The sequence below is a fragment of the Schistocerca piceifrons genome, chromosome 4, assembly GCF_021461385.2.
Source record: "Schistocerca piceifrons isolate TAMUIC-IGC-003096 chromosome 4, iqSchPice1.1, whole genome shotgun sequence".
NCBI lineage: Eukaryota > Metazoa > Arthropoda > Insecta > Orthoptera > Acrididae > Schistocerca > Schistocerca piceifrons.
The window spans coordinates 222,908,728-222,934,083 of record NC_060141.1 but is presented as its reverse complement, the minus strand read 5'-3'; the positions used below and the strand labels follow the sequence as shown (position 1 = coordinate 222,934,083).

The 25,356-nt window shown below is 35.9% G+C and overlaps 1 protein-coding gene across 1 annotated transcript in view; it reads right to left on the bottom strand.

The window, feature by feature from the left end:
• Window positions 1-25,356, bottom strand: part of LOC124796463 — a 279,228-nt gene that overhangs the window by 236,068 nt on the left and 17,804 nt on the right. The gene's annotated exons all lie outside the window — the stretch shown is intronic.

Genomic DNA, 25,356 nt, shown 5'->3' with positions numbered 1-25,356 from the left:
ACTCTACATCCTTATTCTCTGTGTCTACATATTTGTTTCTCGACGTAGTCACCCTGGTGATGAACATATTTCTCCAAATGAGAGACCAGTTTGATACTGTCACTGTAGAATGTTTGATTTTATTGATGGAACCACAACCTCACCTCTGCTTGCACCACTTGCTTACTATATGGACAATGTCCACAAAATGTTGTGTGAACAGAGTTAGTTGTAAAGAAGAAACAAATTAAATTTTCACGCCTGGTGTGGCAACTTTACTGCATGAACAGCAAGCCTTATTTTATTTATTTTTATTTTATTTATTTTTGAGTTCCATGGATCCTTAATGCAAGTGTTTTGCTAGATGGTAGAATGTGTCATATTATTGCAGTAATTACTATTCAGAAATGGTAATGAGTCTTACAACCTAAATTAAATGTTAATAGATACATCAAAAGTGAGGTGTAAGGGTTAAGGTGACAGTAGTAATAATAGTGGTATGAACAGTTTGTAAGTGAGGTGTAAGGATTAAGGTGACAGTAGTAATAATAGTGGTATGAACAGTTTGTAAGGGTTACATTCTAATTTTAAAAAATTAAGTCTTCTTTCAATAAAGTTTTCTTTCAAATAACATACTGTCAAAGTCACAGTTCAGATTTCTAAAGGGTTCTGATATTGAGAAGGCTACCTACACTTACTGTGAAAATGCACTTAATTCATTAAACAAAAAATTGCAGGCAACTGTTATATTTTGTGATCTGTCAAAGGCATTTGACTGTGTAAATCACAATATCCTTTTAAGTAGATTAGAATATTATGGTGTAACAGGAAATGCTCCAAAATGATCCAAATCTTATATCTCAAGCAGCAATACATATTTTCAATAACATGCCAGCAACCATAGAAACCTTAACAATCAATGAAATTCAGTTTAAGAGAAGGCTAAAGAATTTATTGGTGGTGGCAAACTCCTTCTACTCCATTGATGAATTTCTCAATAGAACCAACTGATTTGTGTGTGTGTATGTTCCTAACCTAACATATAACTTCTGCACCATTTCAGTGCAGTAATGTGTTCATTGTAAATAAGTATTGTAGTAGTTCTATTGTATGTTTACTACCTTATAAATTAAAAAAACTTTTTTAATTTTAAATTAAGTGTACTAATGCGACCTTAGTAAATGAGTGTTCGTAAACTGATTTTTTCATACAGTGTGCATTAAAATAACTGACAATCATTCCACTTGGGACCTGTGGAATGTACATTAGCTTATTTGTTTCAGTTGTAAATATTTGTCATGTATTATTATTTTTCTGACATGTTCTACATCCTGGAGGAACTCCTCACTACGGATCAATTGGAATGAAAGTAAATCAAATCTAATAAGTGATATACCTGTGCTATATAGTAAGTTCACTTAGTAATGCCTACAAGAAAATATAGTTCACAGAGTACTACACGTTGTCAAAAAGATTTGTGTAGGGAATAGGAAGAGCTATCAGAAAGATAAAGTTTGGCTATTCTTTTGAATTTAGTCAGATCCTCAATGAATGATTTAACATGAACTGGAAGTTTAATGTAAAACTTATTGCTCTTCTTAAGTTCTCTCATTCTCAAATACTGGAAGAATACAGTCTGGGTATTTTTGCACAGTAAGATACATATACACAGTGTCCAACTGTTATTAAAACCTTTAATACACCATACATCTTAATGAGTAGATTATGATAGCATTACAGATTTTTAAATTCTGTCATTTGTTACACAAAATACTGAAAATAAAATTTTGGTTGGCCCTGAAGAAGATGTTAGATAGGCAGCTTGCAAGTGTTTGTGGGAACCATGAATCAAGATAACTATTTATTAACATAAATTATATTAGTTACAGATATTCTGAAACCATTCAATTGTATTATTCCTCCATGATATTTAAATTTATGAACCCTTTCCATTTTACCCAGGCCTGAGCCTGTATGTGCTTTGATTGATTTGGGTAGTAGCAGTTCATTGTTAGATTACCAAAGGAACTTTGAATTTAAAGCGATCTGTAGAATGCCTCCCTTTCATGCCTCATCCCAGAGATATTGGCTGTTAATGAACAAATATTGCGTCTGGTAGGTAACATGCATGGGAAGTTGAGTATTCTTGGTTTTCCGTGGCTGATTTACTGGGTGGTAATGGTTTTTTGGTTAACCTTTTTTTGAGTTGCAATTTCAAACACTGCACAGGGCTTTTATTAGATTATCCTGGTAAGCTTTTTACTTCAAATTTTGTCCTTGTCTCTGGATAACATTGTTTTCTTGCCAAGAGTGTGCCTGAGTCAATGTGTTGCAAGTCCAAGGTTCCAATTTTTATGTCAGTCATCTTGCTGAATCAAGGCTGAGAAGCTATGCAACTCCTTGCCCATTTTCCTGATGTTCTGACAAATAGATGGGCATCACCAACAGAAGTAAGTACAAGATTTGTTTGACTGATGATGTTCCTGTGACGTAAACTATGTATAGACTGACACCCCCCCCCCTTCCCCCTCACTCCAAGATGAGGATCTCGAGGGGGATTGAATAAATGGCATGACCCAAGATGGAGTAATTAGGGCGCCTACAACCCCTATGCCTTTCTGGTTTTTCTCATCCCTAAGAAGCAAGGGGAAGATTATCAGTGACTTGTTGTTGACTATAAGGCACTGAATGAGAAGATTATTTTGGAGTCCATTCCATTCCTGGATCTCAACAATACTTTTAAATGGTTTCTGGAGCATTTTCCTTCAGTGTGTTGGATTTGAATTAAGCATGCTATCAGATTCCCTCAACTGCAGATTCCAAACAGGTCACTGCCTTCTGCACTGACTGGAACCTATATGAATTTAATTTGGTTTCCTTCAGCCTCTCAGCTGGAGCTGCTGTGTTATCTCAGCTACTATGATCTTCAATTCAAATCCAATAATAACTCTCTGGATGATGTCATTATTTATAACACTACCTTTGCTGAACATGTTGGGCAAGTATTGTTTCAGTTTAGGGAGGCTGGGCGCACTCTTAAGCCCTCTAAGTTTAACATAGGTTGTCAGCAGATCTCATTCTTGGGCAGCCAAGGGCATGAGAATTAATCAAGAACATATGCACAATTTGCATAAATTCCCTCCATCTAAGAACAAGAAGGGGTAGCCAGGTTTACTGACATGGCCAATTTTTTTACAAATTTGTGCCTAATTTGGCACAACTGGCAGCCCCCCTTAATAGCATGTGTAGGAAGGGAGAGGTTTTTGAGTGGAGCAGAAGTCAACAAGCCGCATTTGAAGCCATCAAAGAAGCTCCTAGTAATCCACCAGTTTTGGCAACACCTAATTTTGAGTTGCTGTTTATTGTACAGACTGTTGCCTCAAATTCCAGTATTGTTGCCATTTGTTTATAGGAAACTGAGGGCCAATGCCACCTGATAGCATATACCTTGAAGAGATTATCTCCTGTTGGAGCTTATAGGGTCGTTTTAAGGGTGGGAAACTTTTGTGGTTCTCTTTGCCTAAGAGAAATTAAAATTTTACCTTGAGCTTAGGGAATTCCAACTCGAGAATGATAACCAAGTCTTAAGCTGTGTATTGGGGTGTCCTAGGAAGATGTAGAGGATTGCTCATCAGGCAGCCCACATCATGGCTTTCCAAATTACTGTCAAACACATCAGAGGCACAGAAAATCAAATTGCTGACATCCACATATGTTTGAGGGACAGTCATGTTGGAAGTGGTTGTGAAGCTCAACCTATAGCGTGTGTGTGTCCTAAGTGATGAACTGGAGCTCTTTTTGGGTCTGAAGCACAAACAGGATCAAGATCCTTCTATTCATTCTACTGAGTGTGGGTTACCCAGGGAGGCGGGAGGGTAGCTAGTTATGAATTATGTTTTAAATAAAGGTCTGATTTGCTGTAAGGAAAGGAAGGGCAAGAATTTTAAGACCTGCATACCCAAGGAGTTGGTACCAGCCATCTTCCATTATCTCCACAATTCTGTTCTGGGTGGTCATTTAGGAGTGTACGATTGTTGTTGTTGTGGTCTTCAGTCCTGAGACTGGTTTGATGCAGCTCCCCATGCTACTCTATCCTGTGCTAGCTTCTTCATCTCCCAGTACCTACTGCAACCTACATCCTTCTGAATCTGCTTGGTGTATTCATCTATTGGTCTCCCTCTACGATATTTACCCTCCATGCTGCCCTCCAATAATAAATTTGTGATCCCCTGATGCCTCAGAACATGTCCTACGAACCAGTCCCTTCTTCTTGTCAAGTTGTGCCACAAACTCCTCTTCTCCCCAGTTCTATTCAATACCTCCTCATTAGTTATGTGATCTACCCATCTAATCTTCAGCATTCTTCTGTTGCACCACATTTCAAAAGCTTCTGTGGTGTCACCGCCAGACACCACACTTGCTAGGTGGTAGATTAAATCGGCCGCGGTCCATTTAGTACATGTCGGACCCGCGTGTCGCCACTGTGTGATCGCAGACCTAGCGCCACCACAAGGCAGGTCTCGTGATACGAACAAGCACTCGCCCCAGTTGTACGGACGACCTAGCTAGCGACTAGATGTACGAAGCCTTTCTCTCTCATTAGCCGAGAGACAGAATAGCCTTCAGCTAAGTTAATGGCTACCAACTAGCAAGGCGCCATTAGCCTTACAGTGATTGTAATTAAAGTCTCCTGTGTATCGTCAAGAGCGATGTACCACAATGATTGATTAAAGATAAGTATTAATCCAGCTACGTACTTTTCTTCATAACATTAATTACGTAGCCTGTTCCAGTACTTCACGCCCGTCTGCGTTAGTCTAGCGTGCGTTTTCAGCCATCTCGATCTACAAGGTGTTGGCCCAGCTGCCGACACATCAGCTTCTATTCTCTTCTTGTCCAGACTACTTATCATCCATGTTTCACTTCCATACATGGCTACACTCCATACAAATACTTTCAGAAACGACTTCCTGACACTTAAATCTATACTCGATGTCAACAAATTTCTCTTCTTCAGAAACGCTTTCCTTGCCATTGTCAGTCAACATTTTATATCCTCTCTACTTTGGCCATCATCAGTTATTTTGCTCCCCAAATAGCAAATAATGCGTTCACTAAGCTGTTTGTAGTAGTTTACCTGCACTCCTATTTTTTTAATCATTATTAAACCTACTCCTGCATGATCTTTATCTGATTTTGTATTTATAACCCTGTATTCACTTGACCAAAAGTCTTGTTCCTCCTGCCTCTGAACTTCACTAATTCCCACTATATCTAACGTTAACCTATCCATTTCCCTTTTTAAATTATCTAACCTACGTGCCCGATTAAGGGATCTGACATTCCACGCTCCGATTCGTAGAACGCCAGTTTTCTTTCTCCTGATAACGACGTCCTCTTGAGTAGTCCCTGCCCGGAGATCTGAATGGGGGACTATTTTACCTCTGGAATATTTTACCCAAGAGGACGCCATCATCATTTAACCATACCGTAAAGCTGCATGCCCTTGGGAAAAATGACGGCTGTAGTTTCCCCTTGCTTTCAGCCATTCGCAGTACCAGCACAGCAAGGCCGATTTGGTTAGTGTTACAAGGCCAGATCAGTCAATCATCCAGACTGTTGCCCCTGCAACTACTGAAAAGGCTGCTGCCCCTCTTCAGGAACCACACGTTTGTCTGGCCTCTCAACAGATACCTCTCCATTGTGGTTGCACCTGCGGTACAGCTATCTGTATCGCTGAGGCACGATAGTGTTGCTAAAACTAGACAACATGTGGCATAGCCCTCCTTGTACTTCACTGCCATTATTACATTGAAAATCTTTGATCATTGTGGGTAGTTGTTGTTTTTCCTCTGTTGGTACAGTCACTTAGTGTGTTCCAAGCAGACTGGATTGCCATGCAGAGATCATATTTGACAGCCTTGTTTTCTCACCAGATATTTGCTGGGGAGTCTTGGGTGTTGCCTCTGCACTGGATAAGCAATGACTGCAAGGCAGATTTACAACTGAATATTTCGTTAACTAGGTTTAATGCAAATTTAAATGTTGTTTTGACCCAAACATTTCAAGATTTAAATTTCCTTGGGTTGCTGTCTTGATTTGGCTGTAGCCCCCCTTGTGTTTGTAAACTGTATTTCGTACATTCAATTGAAACTGTGTCACCAGACTTTGGGGTCCATTGGTGTGTTGGGCTTGGTTGTGCTAATTTGATTTTGTGTGCATCCAATTGGCATCTTGGTTATTTAATATTTACTAATGTATGCTCTGTACTCCAGGTGTCTATGTTAAACTTGATTGCTTGTGGGCCTTGTACTGCTATGCACAGATGTGAGCATATGAGCCTGGTTGGGGCTTGTGAGCCATGTTTTGCATGCCCGTAGTCTCACAGTACATCTGTTTGTCCTCCCGCCAGCTGTCAGGTAGTAGGACTAGTGAGACATAAACTGTGTGCAACAGTGTAATTGTAGCCCGCTCCATGCTCAGAATTCATATGCAAGATAAGTCGTTTTTGTTTTGTACCGCCCATCAGTGTCTTTTTTACAATTTTGGAGTGTTTGCTTTATGAGCTTGTGCTCTCCAAGCAGTCACCAAATTCTGTGTTAAAGTAAATGGTTTTAATTTTGTATATTATCATACCTTTGGGTTGAGTATTAATACTGGTCTATTTTTACTGGTGTTGTATTTGTATATTCCTAAAATGAGGAAAAAAGTTCATATTTCAATGCTTTCCTAAAAATGTTGGTGGGAATGAAGAATTTCACCTGTGGTATTCACTAAGAGTATGGACGTCTCTTGTCCCTGGTACTGGTGATTATCACATGTTGTTCAAACTTATTCCAACAAGTAGGGTTTGTGGTTCTTCATTTTCGTGGATCAAATTCTTGCACTTTATTGGTATAATCTTGTTCCTTCTCCAGGCTAATTATTATTAGCAGGATCACACTCCTTTGCACTTATTATCTGTTGTTAATACATTTTGAGAATTATCACTCTCTGTTTGACTGTTTGTTAACTGCTAAAATTGTCATTTGGAAGTAGTAACTCACAACCAAAATGTAAAAAACACCAAACTGTCTCTTCCAGCTTACATGATTAAACACAGGCAAAATATTGAGGATCTAAGTGTGCTACATAAGTCAACTAAATTGCAAATATTTAGAATAAGTACACTCAAGCTAAAAACAATTTCAAGAACAGCTCTCAAATTTAAGAAAACAGATCCTAGATAAGAAAATAGCGCAGTCAACAAATATAGGGAAGACTTCATGGAATATAATAAATAGATATCACAAAGCAACCCCTAAGTTAGATGCTCAAATTGACAGAATCCAACATGAAGGAAACCATATTAATGATCTGGATAAAATCTGCTATATATTTAATGAATATTTTATATCTTCAGCTGTGAATCGAGTTAATAACACAGGTCTGACTCGGATTGTAAAGCCTTACCCTAGGCTGGAAACCGCTTTCTAATTTAAGGAAGTGAGTGTGGAGGAAATAGGAAAAACAATAAATAAATTAAAGAATAAGAACTCATCTGGCTGGAATGGACTGAGTAGTATTATAATTAAAAAATGCAATAAGGAATTAGTTGAAATAATTATCCATATGATCAACCATTGTATAAGGGAGCACACATCTCCAAATATATTGAAGAAAAGTAGAGTTAAACCTGTGCATGAAAAAGGATTGAAAGAAGAGCTATCAAACTTCACGCCCATATCACTAATACCAATTTTCAGTAAAATATTGCAAATTGTTTTGTTGACACAACATATTGATTATTTCACAAAGAATAATTTACTAGCAGAAGCACAGCATGGCTTCAGAAAGCATCACAGTACTATTATGACAATTACCGAATTTCACCACAAGGTGTATGATGCCCTGGATGAGGGAATGCAGACAGCAGGGATATTTCTAGACCTTACTAAAGCATTTCACTCAGTGAACCATGAACTACTACTAAGCAAACTGGAAACTTACAATATAAATGCCACATCCATACAACTACTGATCACTTATCTAACCAATCGTAAGCAGTGTACAAACCTATGTTATGAAATTAATGATCAGATCAAACATTTCCAATCCAACTATGAAACAGTAAAACAGGTTGTACCTCAGGGCTCCATATTGGGCCCTTCCCTTTTCCTGGTCTACATTAATGATTTAGAGACACCTCTGTACTCCCAATTAGTAAGTTATGCAGATGATACCTCACTTTTGTTCTTTGGCAAACAAACTACTGACTTGACATTGGCTGCAACTGATGGCTTAAGCCAGATAACTACTTACTTCCATGATTAAGGTCTAAAAGTCAATATTAGCAAATCCCAGCTATTACCATTTAAACTTGGTAATTCATACCAAACCTGTATTGATAATATAAGTGGCATCAAAAAAGTAGACACTGACAAATGTAAATTTTTTTTAGATATACCTAGACGAAAATCTTTGATGGGTAGACCATATCAATTTTGTATGCAATAAAATCAGCAGGTCACTGCACTTAATTAGCAAACTATCAAAATTAGTCTCTGAACAAACATTAAAAACTGCTTATTATGGGGCAATATTTGTACATATTAATTATGGAATAGAGGTATGGGGGTGTGCTGCTGATAGACACATGAACAGAATCCTAACACTGCAGAAAAGAGCAATCAGGATCATGCATTGACTAGGATACAGAGATTCATGTAGGGAAACATTTGTACAACATAGGTATCTAACAGTATATTCCTTGTATCTGTACAAATTAATAAGATTCTTTGTGGACCACAAAAATAATTAAACTAAGTGCTCTGATGTGCATACCCATAACACAAGACAAAAAGATTACTTCTTCAGAAACAGAACTAAACTAAAGACAACAGATCATAGTCCTTGGGTAAATGGCCATATATTGTTTAACAAACTGCCAAGTGCTATAAGATGCCACAGAGGTAAAATATTCAGAAGGGAATTAAAATCATTCTTAACTCTCAAATGTCTGTACTCACTGAATGCATACTGATATTAAAATGTACCTATTCTTAAATGTAGGCCTAACTCTTCTATCTATATGATGTACAATTCTGAGGTGATTGTAATATATATTATTTTTGTAACAACATGCTATAAATTCAAATACCAATACTATGTAACAACTGTATTTTGCTTTATGAAGTACTGTGCCATATATTGCCAAGTGCATCACCCATGAGTGGCTTCTTGTACATGTGAATTGAAAATTCCTACTGTTTGTACAAAAATTGTATAAAATGTTATGACGTTTGCAAAAGCCACCCATTGGTGACTACATGCAAAAAAAGATAATAAATAAATAAGTATTTCTAACTGATCTGTTGCCCTCTGAGGTGGTGTTGTTAAGGTCAGTCAAGCAAATTTTTATGTTCCTTTAAATTAAATTATTGTCTTTTTCTATTAGAAAGCTTTATATTGTTGAATTAGTGTTTTAAAATCACAAGTTCATTTGAATTAAAAAACCTTTATATTTTCAAGCAAAGTTTATTGCTTGTTTTCATTCTGAAAGCTTTTGTGAATAAATCATTTATGTGCAATTAATGGCGACTGATGATCTAAAACCCTGATGTCCAGTCCTTCCACTAAAATGCTTTACTGGTGATTCAGGGGTGCAAAGGTTTTCTGATTACAATATATATTAGGTTTCTATAATTTTGGTGCATTTTTTGTTATGTTTCTCATGAATTTATGTTTTTTTTTTCAGCTGAAATTCTGGGATCCATTTTTGTTTGCTATTTCCCCTTAAAAAATTATTTATATGATTCTTTCTGTAAGATTTGATGCATGTATTTCAAATGCTAGGCAGCTAACATAAATTTCCTCTCAGATTTCTTTTCTTTCATTCATCTATTTTTCTGAAAAAGCCTCCAATTGTATTTGTTCACTCATTCATTGGAGTTTTACAGCCCAGCAACTGTCAAAGACAGTGTACTGTCTCCACAGTAACGAGTGAAATAGTGAAGAGATTGATTTGTAAACTGTGAGAGAATGCTAAAAGTAGTGGCTCAGAAATTTTTATTCTGTTCTCAATATGATTGACTTCCCTGCTTCACTGGCACAAGTTCCAGCCCTCTGCTGTTAGAGGGCTCAAAATTATAGTGTGTAACCTGGTGGTGTGTAACATCACTACGTCTGTACATGAGAAACAACAGGCTGTAGTTGAGTATCTAACAGCAGAAAACATGCCTCCAATTGAAATCCATAGATGATTGAATGTCATGTATGGTGAAGATTGTATTGACATCAGTATTGTGGGGTTGGTAGTGCCTGAATGAAGCAAACAGTGGCACTAACAGCAATGTGACACAGAATTTTGAGTGGATGACCACATACAGCAAACAACAAGCCTCATCGGAATTCAGTTGATGAACTCATAACAGAAAATCAGCTTTCAGGTAAGTGTGGCACATAATGAGAGGTGAGATGGAAGGTCTGTCAATAAATTCAAATATTCTACAGTGATGATGTCAACAAACTGTTACTCATTGGGAGAAATGCGTCCATTGCTAGGATGACTAGGTTGTGAAATAAATATGTAGACATGAAGAATAAAAATGTAGAATGTTAATTATGTTTGTTTTATTTAAAAAGCTTTGTAAGTTTTTAAATAAACAATTTGGAGGTATTAATTTTCAGCATGCCCTCTTACTTACAGAAATTAGTAGAAACACTAAAATGGATAAAGGGGCCTGGAATTGGAATTTAATCATCCACATCTTGAGTGCAGTGTTTCTTTACAGCTTCATCAACAGATAACTGCCAAAAACTATATGAACTGGTAACAGACTTTAGCTCTAATTAATACATTCTTAGAGTATTATTTGCACACTTCAAATTTCTGAGGCTGTTTTCAGAGAACATCTTAGCTGATTCATTTTAGACAGATTCTTAAAAATCACAAAAGGACCCACTGCACTGAGCTATTCAAAAAATGGGGTATTCTGACAGTCCCAAGAGAATATGTAAGCCAAATCACACATTTTATGAAAAAAAAATTGAGAAATATGCAGCAAACAGCTCCAACATGGTCATAAAACCAGATGCTGTTATTATTTGTACCTGGATAGACTGAATAGAGGATCTCTATAAATTTAAAACATGTCCTAAGGAATGTTTATGAATAGATAGTTTTTACTGCACTAAAGACTTCATGCAACTTAAGATTATTACAAATAAATAAGCAGGTTGACCAATTATACAGTAGAAAAAGAGGAGGGAATATGCTTGTAAGCAACACAATGTGTAATGACAACATCCATACAAAGAAATTTGTCTACGGATAAATCAATAAACAAATAAAAATAAATAAATGAAAATAGATTATTCTCCAGGACTGTCAGATATATTTTCAAGAAGAAATTACTAGTTTTATCTGTCATTAATCTTTTTAAGATCATAAGAAGGGAGCAGAGTTCACTCCCATACACTTTGCAAAAATCACATTGAGAAAGTAATTTCCACAAAATGCTTTCGAGTGAACTACTGTTTCCTTCTTATGATCTAAAAATGGCCAGTGATAGACAAAACCAGTCTTTTCTACTTGAAATCGTATGTGACTATGCCAGAAAATAAACCATTTGAAACAAATGTATCATCAGTCAATGATTTCACCAGCACAACATGTTTTCAAAAGATTTTTTCACTTCATATGGGAAAGGTGGGCATTCCATCTCAAATTAAAGAATTGAAAGGCAAAAATAATTTCAAGCATGAAGTAAAAAAAATACTTGATGGGAAAATGCTACTACAGTGTAAATGAATACCTGTCTCAGACTGTGGATTGAAACCTGTACTTATTTTTTAAAAATTCAAACTAATTTAATTATGTTTTCAACTTCGTAATTATGGTACTTATGAAAAATCTGTTAAATATCCATTATACGTTTTGTGTATAAGGCATATTTAATGATGTCCTTTTGTTTTTGTGTAATAAGTTCTTGTACACTACTTATGTACTATGTGTATGTAATTTGTTTGTCTGTTTGTATATGTTTGTCCATTTATTATGTGTGTGTGTTGTTATGTGTTACGTGTAATCAAATGACAAATCCTATATCACATGTGTGATCTATTGGATGCTTAATAAAGAAATATACCTGATGTAATGCTTTATTTAATTATACTAATTATCAACATGTAACAAGAGTGAATTTAGGATGAGCTGTGAAAGTAACAAAAAGTAAAAATAATTTCCATATAGACCGTATGTCTAGTAATGTTTAGTACGGACTTCTACATGGTAACCATAATTTATTCTATAGGAAATTTATGAATTGGAAATTCTTAGACGTTGTAAGCAGAGTACCTTATTAATCACTAATTCTACAATTTATTGCAGTATTTTGGGGGTGCATATTCCAGTTAACTCTAATGGTAACATTAGACAAGTTTTAATTTTACTGTATCAATGCAACTGATAGTGTTCTTAGTACAAAGTATTAGCTAAAAACAGTTGCTGAGCAATGTAAGGGGTAAAGCAGTGGCTTTTCTCAAAATTGCTGTGTCCCATGTATTAATAAATTAATCCAGAAGTAATGTCCACAATAATGATCAATGGATTGAATTTCAAGGTGTCATCTTATTTGTCAGTTACATAAAGTGAACTCAATATTATTAATATTAATACTTTTGTTCTATTCTTGTTTAACTATTTTTCCAAGTTGCTTTATCCTTTATTTTCGTTTGCAGTGCCTGTGTTTTTTTTTTTTTTTAAAAAAAAAAAAAAAAAGAACCAGACAGATAGAATTTACAATTTAACTTCTTAGTTATATAGAACATTCTCTTTCTAGTACACGATACTTTAATCCCAAGAGAGATCCATTCCCTGTTCTTGGTTTTGTTCAAATTCATCCCGGATTGTTCTAAAGGGAAAGGAAACTCTACAAATGTGTGCAAAACTGATTTTAATTCTGCATACACTGTCTACTTAGAACATACAGTCCCATAATTTATCTCAAAATACCATGACTAAGTCATTATTTATGATTTTGTAATACGGTATTTCTCTTCTTTAATGTGGACCCTTAAGATATCTCCTGCTGATGGGTAATAAATTATCAGCACCCTACTACAAACTTGGATATTTTCTGACTCATTATTTTGTATATTTTCTCTGAAAAGAAAGACATCCTGCGCCTGTGTGAGCACCACATAACCACCAGGTTGTATATAGATGATTACACTATATCAGCTTACGCATGTAGAAGTAATGTGGGAAAATGAGGAATTGTTACATATATTAAGACAGAACACAAGTTGAAAAACATTGACACAAGTAGACTCTGTAGTGATTAGCACACATAAGTGTGTGCTTGTCAATTAATACTGAACAATAGTTCACTTTTAATTGTAACTGTTTGCTGAGAAATTTTGAACTGTTTATGAGGAACCTGGATTCCTCAGTGTGCTGTCTGTCAGACAGCAGCAATCAGTTAACACTAGACACTTATTTCTAGTAATCACAACAATTATAAATAACAATTACTAATTTTTTTGAACAATGATGTATCATACAAATTTATTGTTGCTACTGCTAACAAGTTTCTTAACTATAGATTTTAATTTATTAACTATTCATACAACCTTCTAGACACACTTAGTATATTTGGTCCATTTTACTCTCACATGTGTTTTACAAACAGCTCTGTATTACTTTTCACTCAAGTCATCTGAAGCTGCTAGATGCACATAGCACAGATGATTTCTGTTCTACACGCACATTTTCCACACACAGCTTTGTGGCACTTTTCACAGTTTTTGCTGGTCTTGTTGTCTTCACAAAGCCTGATTTGGCACTTCCACTGCTTTCTAGATGATTTCAGTCTCATGTCCTTCTTCCTTTGCCTGATGTTCTCACTCTTTCGTTCCCTTGACTTCATTTGCCAGTTGAAGTATGAACTTCTTCCTTTCCATTTTCTTGTTTGTTACAGTGTTATAGATGACCCATGTATTTATTGCCACTGTGTGCACTATGTTGTAGAAGACGCATTGGCCATCTCCTATGTGCAACCTTCGTAGTATATTTATGGGTCGTTTGATCAACACGTCTACCTCGTACTTTGTTGCATTGTAGAACATTACGGTTTCAGGTTTTTTCTTTCCTTCCTTGCTTATTACTACTTCAGCATGCAGCATACTCAGAAGAATGATATTTTTATTTTCCTCTCCTTGGTATACAGTGAAGGTGCAGTCTGTATTGCCACTATTGTACAGTACTTTGATGGAGGGCATTTCACATTTGCCTTCCTTACTTCATCAGGGATTTCATGGCTTATCTTCTTCATTGTAACAACTAATGAAGTTTTCTTTTCTTTGAGTTTTTTTAGTAAGCTGAAAAGATGTAAAGAAGTTTTCTGTGGTCACATTTCTTCCTTGATTTGCAAATGGCTCTATGAAATGCAAAATCATGTACTCTCCAAGTGGTTGTTTCTCTCTATGCATGTCCTCTTTGTCAAGGTATGGGAAAGCATTACATGTATACTTTGTCATTACATCAACAACCAACCAGAATTTGAGACCATATTTGCTACATTGGATATGAATTGAGTAAACCTGCATCTTGCTTTGCTTGGTAACAGTTGCTCATCAATGGTTATTTTTTCTCCAGGGCGTCAAGCATGAATACCGTTTTCAATTAACTTTCCCCACATTTCAGATATAAGAGCAAATTTGTTGGCTGCTAGGTGTTCAGCCTGGGTTGATTTTTCATCAAAATGGAGAAATCTGAGAAGCTCCTGAAATCTGTCCCTTGGAATAATATCCTTGATAAAAGCAGGCCCCCAAGAGTGCAACTAGAGATTATCCACAGACATATCTTTTGTGCACATAATGGCTATCTGTTTCTCCAGTTCCTCAAGTGACACAGTCCAGCCATTGTTCTTTAGTACTTTTCGATCATTTGATTGTTTGTATTCCTTCATGAGACACATCACTGCTTCTTCAAAAATAAGATGGAAAGCACTGATGACAGAGCTGTCTACTTGTTGGCAAGCATAAGCAGTGAGACCTCCTCTCTCCTTCAAAACCTTCACAGCTAACCTCCTTCCAGAAAATGAATAATTTCCAATCTCCCACACGGTTCCATCCATTGCAATCATCTTTGTAGACACTTCCAGCTGCATCTGCTATGGTGAAAGAGGTGATGATTGACATGTATCAGCATCTGAATCCTCTTCCACTAATTGCCCCTCAATCACAATGTCTCCACCTTCACTTGTGTCAGGTACATAATCATCATCTTCATCAGTGAAGTCAATTTCTGATTCAGCTTTGGAATTCCCTAAGAGATATAACACTTTTTCATCATAAAATCCACCACACTGATAATAAATGTTTGAAAACATTTTTCACAGACAAAGACTGCCTCAGTGTCACAACATAAGCTGCGGCAGACTGGAATGCACACATGCCAAGTTGCAACAATGAGGAGCAACTGCTCTGTGTTACTGCTCACTGTTGCCTCTGTATTGTTGGATAATGTACTTATATTAAGAAGAGAAATTACAGAGGGTTAAAATTGACCCCTTCGCCATTCTAGGTATACTGATTGAAATGGCGAAGAAAATTAAAATATTTAGTAAATACTGTAACATCTTCAGAAAGAGGAGAAAAAACTAGAAAAATTCATATAATTTCATTAATAAAGTAAGTAAATTGGATATGACCATGAACTAAAACTGTTCTAGTGTTAATAGTATGTGGTAATTTCAATGTAGATTTTCTAAAGGAGTCTGATAGGTAAAAAGATCTGGAAATCTTATTCGAATCCTACAATTTTACCTTAGTTTTTAACTTTCCAACTCTTGTTGATAAAGACAGTAGGACTCTAACTGATAATGTTTTCTTTGATGAAGCTCAAAAAAGCTCAAAGCATAAAATAACTTTTTACACAGTAACAAATGCTCTCTCTGATCCTGATGCACAGTTAGGATAAATAACAAATGCCTTACAGTATGGATACTCCTCAATGGAAATCAATTAGAGTAATTAATGACTCCAGGACAAATGATTTTAATAACAGTTTACAGATTACGGCCTGGGATGAAATTTATAATGAACCAAATGCTAGCATAAAATTTAATCTGTTCCATAATAAATTCATATCATTTTTTGATAATAGCTATCCATGTAAGATAATCAAAAGGACACTAAACAGCTGTGAAACCTTGGATCATTAGATAGGCTAAAGTATCTTGTGACAAGACTAAGTAGGGATCCTGTAATAGTTGCACACTACAAAAACTATTCAAAATTACTAAAAAAAGTTATTACAACATCAAGAAACATGCACATATTGTCATAAACTGGTAATTCCAATGAGAGACTTAAGGCTATATGGAACGTATTGAAACAGGAGACAGAACAACTACCCACAGAATAAGATAACACCAAATGGAAATGCTAGAAATGATAAGTCACAAGTAGCAAATGCATTTAATAATCATTTCTTAAATTTAGTAGAAAGCATAGGTACAAACAGTTCAAGAGAAAAGTCATAGCAGTATGTTAAAAAAAATAGCTCCCATAAAATCAGTCATATGAGCAAATCACCAACTTCTCCTTTGGAAATTAAAACAAATTACACATTCTCCCAAAAATAAAAACTCATGTGGTTTTGATGGGGTTTCCAATAGAGCACTAAGGATTTGTTTCCATACAACAAGCCCAGTTATATCCCAAATACATACTTCATCACGAACTCAAGGCATTTTTCCAGAGAGAGTGAAATTTGCCATTGTTAAACCCCTCTTTAAGAAAGGTGGTAAGAGAGATGTCAGTAACTAGCTACCTGTTTCATTGCTGAGAACATTTTCCAAAATTTTTGAGAAAGTGATCTATTCTACAATAGTGTCATTTATATTTTCACTCGCCAGATTTTACAAGCATTAAATAATAAAACAGTGCTAGTTGGCATTTTCCGCAACCTGTCTAAAGCATTTGACTGTGTGAATCTCAGTATTCTCTTGGGTAAACTGGAGCTTTGTGGTATTGACGGTACAGCAAACATTGTGAAAAAGTCATATCTAGCCAAAAGAATGAAAAAATGGTGTACATAGTAATTCAACCAATATAATTCTGACTGGGGAGAAATCACATATGGGGTTCCCCCAGGCTTAATCGAAGGTCCACTATTGTTGCTCATATATGCAAATTGTCTTCTGCCTAATATGCTGCTCATATATGCAAACTATCTTCTGCCTATTATGCAACAAGCAGAATTAGTTCTTTTTGCAGATGGCACTACTACTGTAGTTAATACAGGCATACACACAGAACAGAAGAAATGGCAAACAAAGATTTAAGATCTCAGTATTAAGTATCATTAACTAGTTTACTATGAATGGCCTCACACTCAATTTTAAAAAGACACAAAGACACAACATATTCAGTTCTGCACTTCTGGGGGTACTACATCAATGATAAGTATAACACATGGTGAGAAAATAATAACTAGGGTGTAAACTTCAAAATTCTTAGGTGTTGATATTGATAAGATTTTAACTGCAAAAAGGAAATTTTGGAACTCCTACAATAACTTAGTTCAGTCACATTTGTATTCAGAATCAAAGAAAATCTTGGGGAGAGGCAAATCAGTAAGTTGACATATTTTGCATATTTTTATTCAGTAATGTCACACCGAATAATGTTCTGGGCATTGGCAGCTCATGAGTACACATTCTGGGTGTTCACAAATTTTTAGATGCAGGTAAATTTGAGACTGTGAAATTAATAGCATCTGGTATATAACAGTTATTCTTATCAACATGTTTATACAACTACAGCCACTGTCACCAACAATAACAACAGCAATAATAACAACAATAAGATGCGCAACTTATCTGACAAAATAGAGATTTGTTTTATTTGAATATAATTATAGTTCAAGCTAATAAAGAAATAATAAGCTTTGACAACTCTCCATTTCGCATTTTTGTGTAAATGGGAGTTTTTGTGCTTTTCTATTTTTCAGTCCAATGTACAAGATCCCACATTTAAATAAAAATCTGAGAAACCAGTGACACAACTTTTCGGGAATTTTCATATATACTATGTGGGCCTACAGCACAGATATACCTGACTCACCATAAGATCAACAGATGACAGAAGCATGGATAAATGCTACAGTCTTACAGTTGACAATGAAGTGCTTTAGGTCCTTATTGTTCTCTGCACCTCAAATGGATTACTGTATGATAAAATCTGAGACCTGAAATACTATAACTTACTCAGAAATCCACAAAATAGTTTTACTGTCAGTGCAATTTAACGTGTACTGATGTCCATCCAGTTTTACTACTGTATACAGTGAGTGAATTAGCATATCTGAGGAGTATGCTATCACCTAGCAGGATTTATGCAAAGTGAACAGGGATAAAAGTCTGACGGAGTGTGCTATCACCTGGTGACAATGATATACACTTCTAGCTTAGTGGAAAGGGCTAGCTGTGAACATTGTGAACGGTTCACATTGTTTATCAAATGTGTATGGTGTTTGGCCTGTAAGGCAATTATGTTGTGTGAGTTGCGCATGCACAATAGTTCCTTAACGCATGCACAACTGAAGGTGTGCTCATGATCCTGATGCCAAGTTTCACGAAGTCTAGAGGAGCAGCAGCACAGTAGATTTATTTATTTATTTATTTAGCGCCCGTATTATCACATCGTGATACTAGACTTGTCAAAGTACAAAACAGTATAAAATATTACATGTTTACATCATGTACAAAATCTTATCATTCGTATCAACACAGCTCTATAACAAAACATTATTCTGCTTAATTAGATTATGAAATTATATCCATACATACAAATAAAACAAAAGCTAGTGAATCACCTTTGTTGATTTTACTAAAATTATTAAATACCATTACTTTAGTTAAATAGGCATAGTAACGTATGGCACAAAAGTTAGGTGCATAATTAGATATAAACATCGTTAAAAGAAATTTAGTTTTACCAAGGAATGGTTTGATTATAATGAATTTTTGTTTAGAGAGTTATGGAGGAGACCTACAGAATTTAGCAAAATTCCACATATCATTAATATTGTAGAAGCTGTTGTTTATTCGTAGATTTTTTAGCTCTTTTTTAAATGTATTAATGTTTAGCATTTTTTTATGTTATCTGACAATGCACTGTAAAGAATTTTTGGTTTGTAAATAGCACTGTCCTGATATATTGGTTTCCTGTGCACATCCCTATAATAGTCATCCCTGTTCCTTGTTTGATAATTGTGGATCTCACTATTCAAAGCTGAAACTTGATGGTTTTTAATGAAGCAGATTCTTTCAAATATAAATATAGATGGTAAGATCATGATTTTTAATCCCTTATGGATCCCTCTGCATGATGTTCTGTAAGCAACATCACTTATTAATCTGTTGAAACTTAAAAGCCTTCTTTGCAAAAGAGGTGTTTTTCCAGCATACTATACCATACCTCAGTATACCATGCAAGTATGCTTAATAAGCACTTAACACTGTTTCGGTGTTGCAGCAATCTTTAAGCATTCTTAATATGTATCAGTACTTGCTTCATTTTTTGTTAAGCATTTCTACATGTTTTTCCCATCTTAGATGCTCATCCACCCATAACCCTAAACATTTTATGTGATTCTTTTGCTGAATTTTACATTGGTCTTATTTTTGTTCCTTATGTGGTTGAATTTCATCCATACAGTCTTCTTTTCATTGACAACTAGACAGTTACCTTTAAACCATTTTTCTGGCACTTCTGCTGTTTTGTTGATTTTTTTGGTGCATCTCATAATCATTCTTCCCTTTTATAATGGTTCAAATGGCTCTGAGTACTATGGGACTTAACATCTGAGGTCATCAGTCCCTGAGAACTTAGAACTACTTAAACCTAACTAACCTAAGGACATCACACACATCCATGTCCAAAGCAGGATTCGAACCTGCGACCGTATCGGTCGCGCGGTTCCAAACTGAAGCACCTAGAACCGCTCAGCCACACCGGCCGGCCTATTATAATGAAGCTGGTATCATCAGCAAATAATATATCAGTTGTTGAAAACTGTTGTGGAAGTCATTAATAAAAACAGAGAATAACAATGGTCCCAATATCGAGCCCTGGGGGAAACCACTAGTTACCTCTTTTAAATTCAGAATGGTGCACACTTCCATCCTGTGAAATTTGCACTATTTGTTTCCTGTTAGTTAAATATGACTTGATAACACCATGGACACCATGATTATATAGTTTCATCAATAGTTGTAGTGATCGAGAATTTCTGTGTAAATTCTAGAACCACTCAGCCTTCTACCATCTTGAACACAACGATATTTTGGATATGATTGTGGGGCGGTAGAATCCTACCTACTGCACATCACATGTTTGTGTGTGCAGGTTTAAAATCAGTCATGGGAAGAAAGTAGACGTTGTGGTCGGACGGCACTGACAAGTACCTGTCAGGCAATCCATAGATGTTTTAGTGAGTGTAGAAGGAAGAACCATAGAGTTTACATGCAGCTCTGTGCTTATTGTGTCATTGACTATTGTCAAGAACGGTTGAAAAAGTACTTTTGTACACTCTTGACTCAGCCTTGTTATAGGCAAGACTAATTTTATCATTCATGTTTAGAAACTTCATGGTATACAAACTGAACTTTCACACTTTAAGTCATTACAACATTAGAACGTGGTGACCTGTGTGAAAGGACAGAGGAAGCAGGATTTTTAAATCAAAAACGAGAGAAGAAGCTGTTACGTGTTGCCATAGTAACCAAACATAATAAAACATGGGAATTATTCCGAGACATTGGAATATGTTCAAGTCTCCAATGGAGCACAATTTAAATGGAAAAACATTGAAGAAATGAAGAATTTACAATGATAAAAATAGCATAACAGGTTTCGACGTATTTGTCTAAGAAGAAATACATATAGAACGCTTCAACCAAGAAGATCCAGTGTGGTAAGTATACAGCTCTCACACACATAGTGGGGGCACAGACGCGGAGACCAACATACATCTGACGCTGCCAGCATCAGATATGTTCATCGGCACTGACCTGCCTCCACATCTGCTCACCTACGCAACAAGAATTCTACTCCAGGTGAGCACGAAACAAAACTTGATTATTGTAATATGATGTGGTACAGGATACTGTTGAGTAAACTTTTATTGTGTAATTAGCATATTTAAAGTTAGTTTTAAATGCTTACAGGACCAAAGCATATAAAAGTATGGAAAAACTATAACAGGTTGGGGAAACTCAAGACCCAGCTATGGCCATGAAAATTAGCAAAGAAGTGCCTGACTGGGCTGAGTTGATAAATTTAATCAAAGTTCAGAGTATTAAGTTAAACTCATTAAGTTCTCTATCAAATACCCAGAGTGAAGCTTTAAAGGCTCAGAGTGAAACTCTAAATATTCAAACAAGAAATTTAGGTTTGTTAAACATCAAAGTCGACTATCAAAGCAAAGAATTTAGTGATCTATGCGAAGGTATGGGTGCTTTGAAGACTGAGTTCGACGCTATAAGTAATAAAGTAGATAATTTAAAAGTAGATTTAAAGACCGAGTTGACAAATTCTTTGACCACTCATATAAATATTATGTTTACTATCCTTAGGCAGAAGCAGAATGATACATTTCAAGATTTATCATAAAGGTTAGAACTTGACATTTAGAACAAATGTACGAAGATGAGTCAAATGAAAACCTTAAATTTCTAATAACAAATGGAAATTTCGCGCCGCTATCCTGTAAGTTGGTAAATGTTCTACAAACAGCATGCAGAATGGCCTGTAGATGGCAGCATAGTGCAGATGCACACATACTGTCTCAGTATCAGTATAAAGATGGCTGCCCCACTTGCGACTTGCACCAGGGAAGAACAGCATTATGTTATTCGGTTTTTGCGTAGTGAAGGTGTGAAATCTATTGAAATTCATTGACGAATGAAGGTTCAGTAGGATGATGCATGTTTGTGACAGCAGCAAGTCTACGAATGGGATAGGAAGTTCACAAATGGTATGACTTCAGTGGAAGATGCTCCTCGTCCAGGTCAGACAGAAGGAGTTGTGACTCCACAGAACATTGCAGCAGTTGAAGCTGGAAACGAAGAGAGTGAGCAAGGAATGGTGCCATTCCTCATCACCAAAAGCAAAGAAGTTTCAAACAGAACCATCAGCAGGGTAGGTAATGCTGACTCTCTTTTGGGATGAAAAAGGTGTCATTTTGGAGCATTACATGCCTAGAGGGACCACTGTCACCAGTACATCATACACAGATCTCCTAAAAAATCATCTGCAGCCTGCAATCAAATCAAAGCGACGTTGATGCTGTTAGCATGTGTCCTTTTGCAACATGACAATGCAAGGCCCTAAACTGTCCGTACAACAGTTGCAACAATCAGACCTGCAGTTTGCGTGTCTTCCTCATCCACCATACTCACAAGACCTTGTCCCAAGTGATTTCCATATGTTTGGACCACTCAAAGATGCAATGGGAGGAAAGAAGTTCCGTTCTAATGAAGAAGTATGTCACGCAGTGCATGTGTGGTGGACTACCAAAAGAATTTTTTTCTAAAGGAATTTATGCACTTTATGAGCGCCGGAGGACTTGTATTGAGCGTGGGGGAGATTATATTGAAAAGTAGTATAAATTTGTACCACTTCTGCACAATAAATAATATTTTAAAAAATATTTAAGGTTTTCATGTGACTCACCCTGGTAATAATGTAGAATCAAAACATACTTAAAAGTGAGAATCTTTTGAAAACGTGTACAATATTAAATATAATGATGTAAGACAGGGAATGAATAATTTGAGAGAGTGTGTAGATAACCATAATGAATTAGGCCAATCATTCAATCGCAAAGTTACAGGTTTCAAAACAAGGGTAGATCAAGTAGAAAGGAATTTCAAAGAGAAAATACTCAACTATGATACTATAAATGTAATAGGTTTGGAGGAACAATTTAGAGAAATTATAGATCGAAAGGTTATTGAGAGAATAACATCTGGGAACATATCGCCTATTCCTTCTTTTGAATTTAATGCTACCAGGAAGGCTAGGACGACCTGTGGAGAGAAATTAAGCTTATCCAAGGCAAAGTAGAAAAAATGGTAACTGCACCTAATGTTGTGTTAACTAGTGAAACGGTGGCTGATTTGCAATGGGGAGCTAATTCAGGGTTATCTAGACAATTCCCTAAATTTAAGCCAGATGGAGACGTACATCTGACCCCTTTCTTAAAAAGATTTAATCAAGCTTTGCCAAAAAATGGTAAGATTCCAAAAAGGTCGAATTTGCTGTGAGGTACCTTCTAGGGGAAGCCTCAGAATGGGGAACAGTAAAAATTAATAATTTTTCCTCTTGGGGAGACTTTCAAAAGAAATTTAAAGAGAAGTACTGGTCTGCCAGTGCTCAAGAAAAGTTAATATCAGATCTGTGGGACCCAAAATATAATAATACTTGGGGTACCATGAGGAAATATTTCGATTGGCATTTAATACACACACATAAAAAATGGGGGAATACAATGTAAAGGATGTAAAATTGTATATCCCCCAGGACCGTTAACATTCTGAGTTAACGGGCAGAGTATGACAGTCGGATCTCAAGTTGTTTTTGGTGTTTCTTCCAAAATAGTTTATTTGCACCAAATTCCTTTAAAATCTAGAACTATTCTGTAATCTTATTGCTTAGAAAACTGAATATGACTATAAATAGAAAGCAACTTAATAGAATCACAGAAGAAAAGTGATATCAAGATGATATAAACTAAATAGAGTATTGTATTTGTGGAAAGTATGATAAGATGTGACTAGCTGAACAATTGTTATACTGTAGTGTATAGATTTTCTATTTTGTATAGAGTAATTTATACCTTTTATGAGATGTGGTATAGATGGGAGGGTTTGTATAAATTTTGAAAGGGTTGGATAATTTAGCTAAAAGCATGACTTCCAAGAACAGATAAATCGTGTCTAACACATAACACACATCCACCTTTCAAACAACCTTCCCAAACAAGTGTGCCTGATTTTTCATCATTTTCCGTTTCCATATGGTTGCTAGGATTTCCTTTTGGGACCTCACAGGGTAAAAGTGGGACAAGTCCATTCTGTAGGGGATGATTAAACACTAGACCTCTTCCGGCATCTCACTCAAGTACCTGAGGGGTAGAGATTGTAGGGAAGGGGGGGGGGGGGAGGGTTGGAAGGGTTCCTGTCTTTGGGGCTATCTTCTTTCTCTTTTTCAGTCCTAACATCCATATCTCTTTTTTCTTTTCTTACTTCTCATTTGAGGACCTCTCTATTTTTTCCCCTCTTTCCATATTCACAAACTTCTATCGCAGAAGTCCTTCCTTATTTCCATGGTTACTAAAACCCTAAATCTTATCCTTAGATAAGAAGGCTGAAGAATCAGACTACACGGACACACAACCACATATACACAAATATACACTTCTACACAAACATTAAATCACATAAGAGGAAGCCTGTCACGATGTGAGAACTGCCACATGCTGTGGGGAAAATGTGTATACATATGGAAATATGCGCACATATACAGGAAGCTACAATGGTTCTACATCGAATATACATAAAAAGAGGTGCACATATACAACGAACAACTGTAAAGTAGTAATGAGTAATGGATCAATAAGAGAGAGGCATGAGAAAAGAAAGAAAAATGAAAATAAGAGTAGTATTAATCATGCTGATAATTAAGAAACGTCATCGTAATGAACACACTAATGAACTGAAGGATAGTGGGACATAAATAGTATATGTAAAAGTAGTATCTAATTAAAATGTAGAAGTTGATAAGCAGAGAAGGACTTTAGGGAGTAAATGACATATTAAAGAATGAATGTGAAGTTTAAAATGGATTTATATCTTTACCAGAACATACTTAATTATGATATGCATAGAAATGTATACTAGGGAAATGAACCGTGAGGCCTACTCAGAAAGGATAAGGGGGGCATACCCGTCATTCACTAAGTATATAGCACAGGCGTACCTACGGAGATAGGGCGATCTGTGGCCTAAAAATAGGGATTTTTATAAGTGGCATACCTATCAGAAGGAAAGAGGAAGTACTCTCATAAGGTCAACCCACAAGCAAGGAATAGGTGCTGATCCTAGGACAAAGGGACAGTATCGTGACAAATGTCACAAATTTTATAGATATTATTCTGGGAAGTGTGAAATATATGAACGACTACCATTATTATGTTTCGTGGAAATAAATGAGTGTCAAAAAGAACACTTCCATTTAGTCCAGAGTTCCTCCAAGCTACAAATAATAAAAATAGAACACATTAGGAAAAAGGTGGTACAAAAGATTAGGAATAGAAAATAG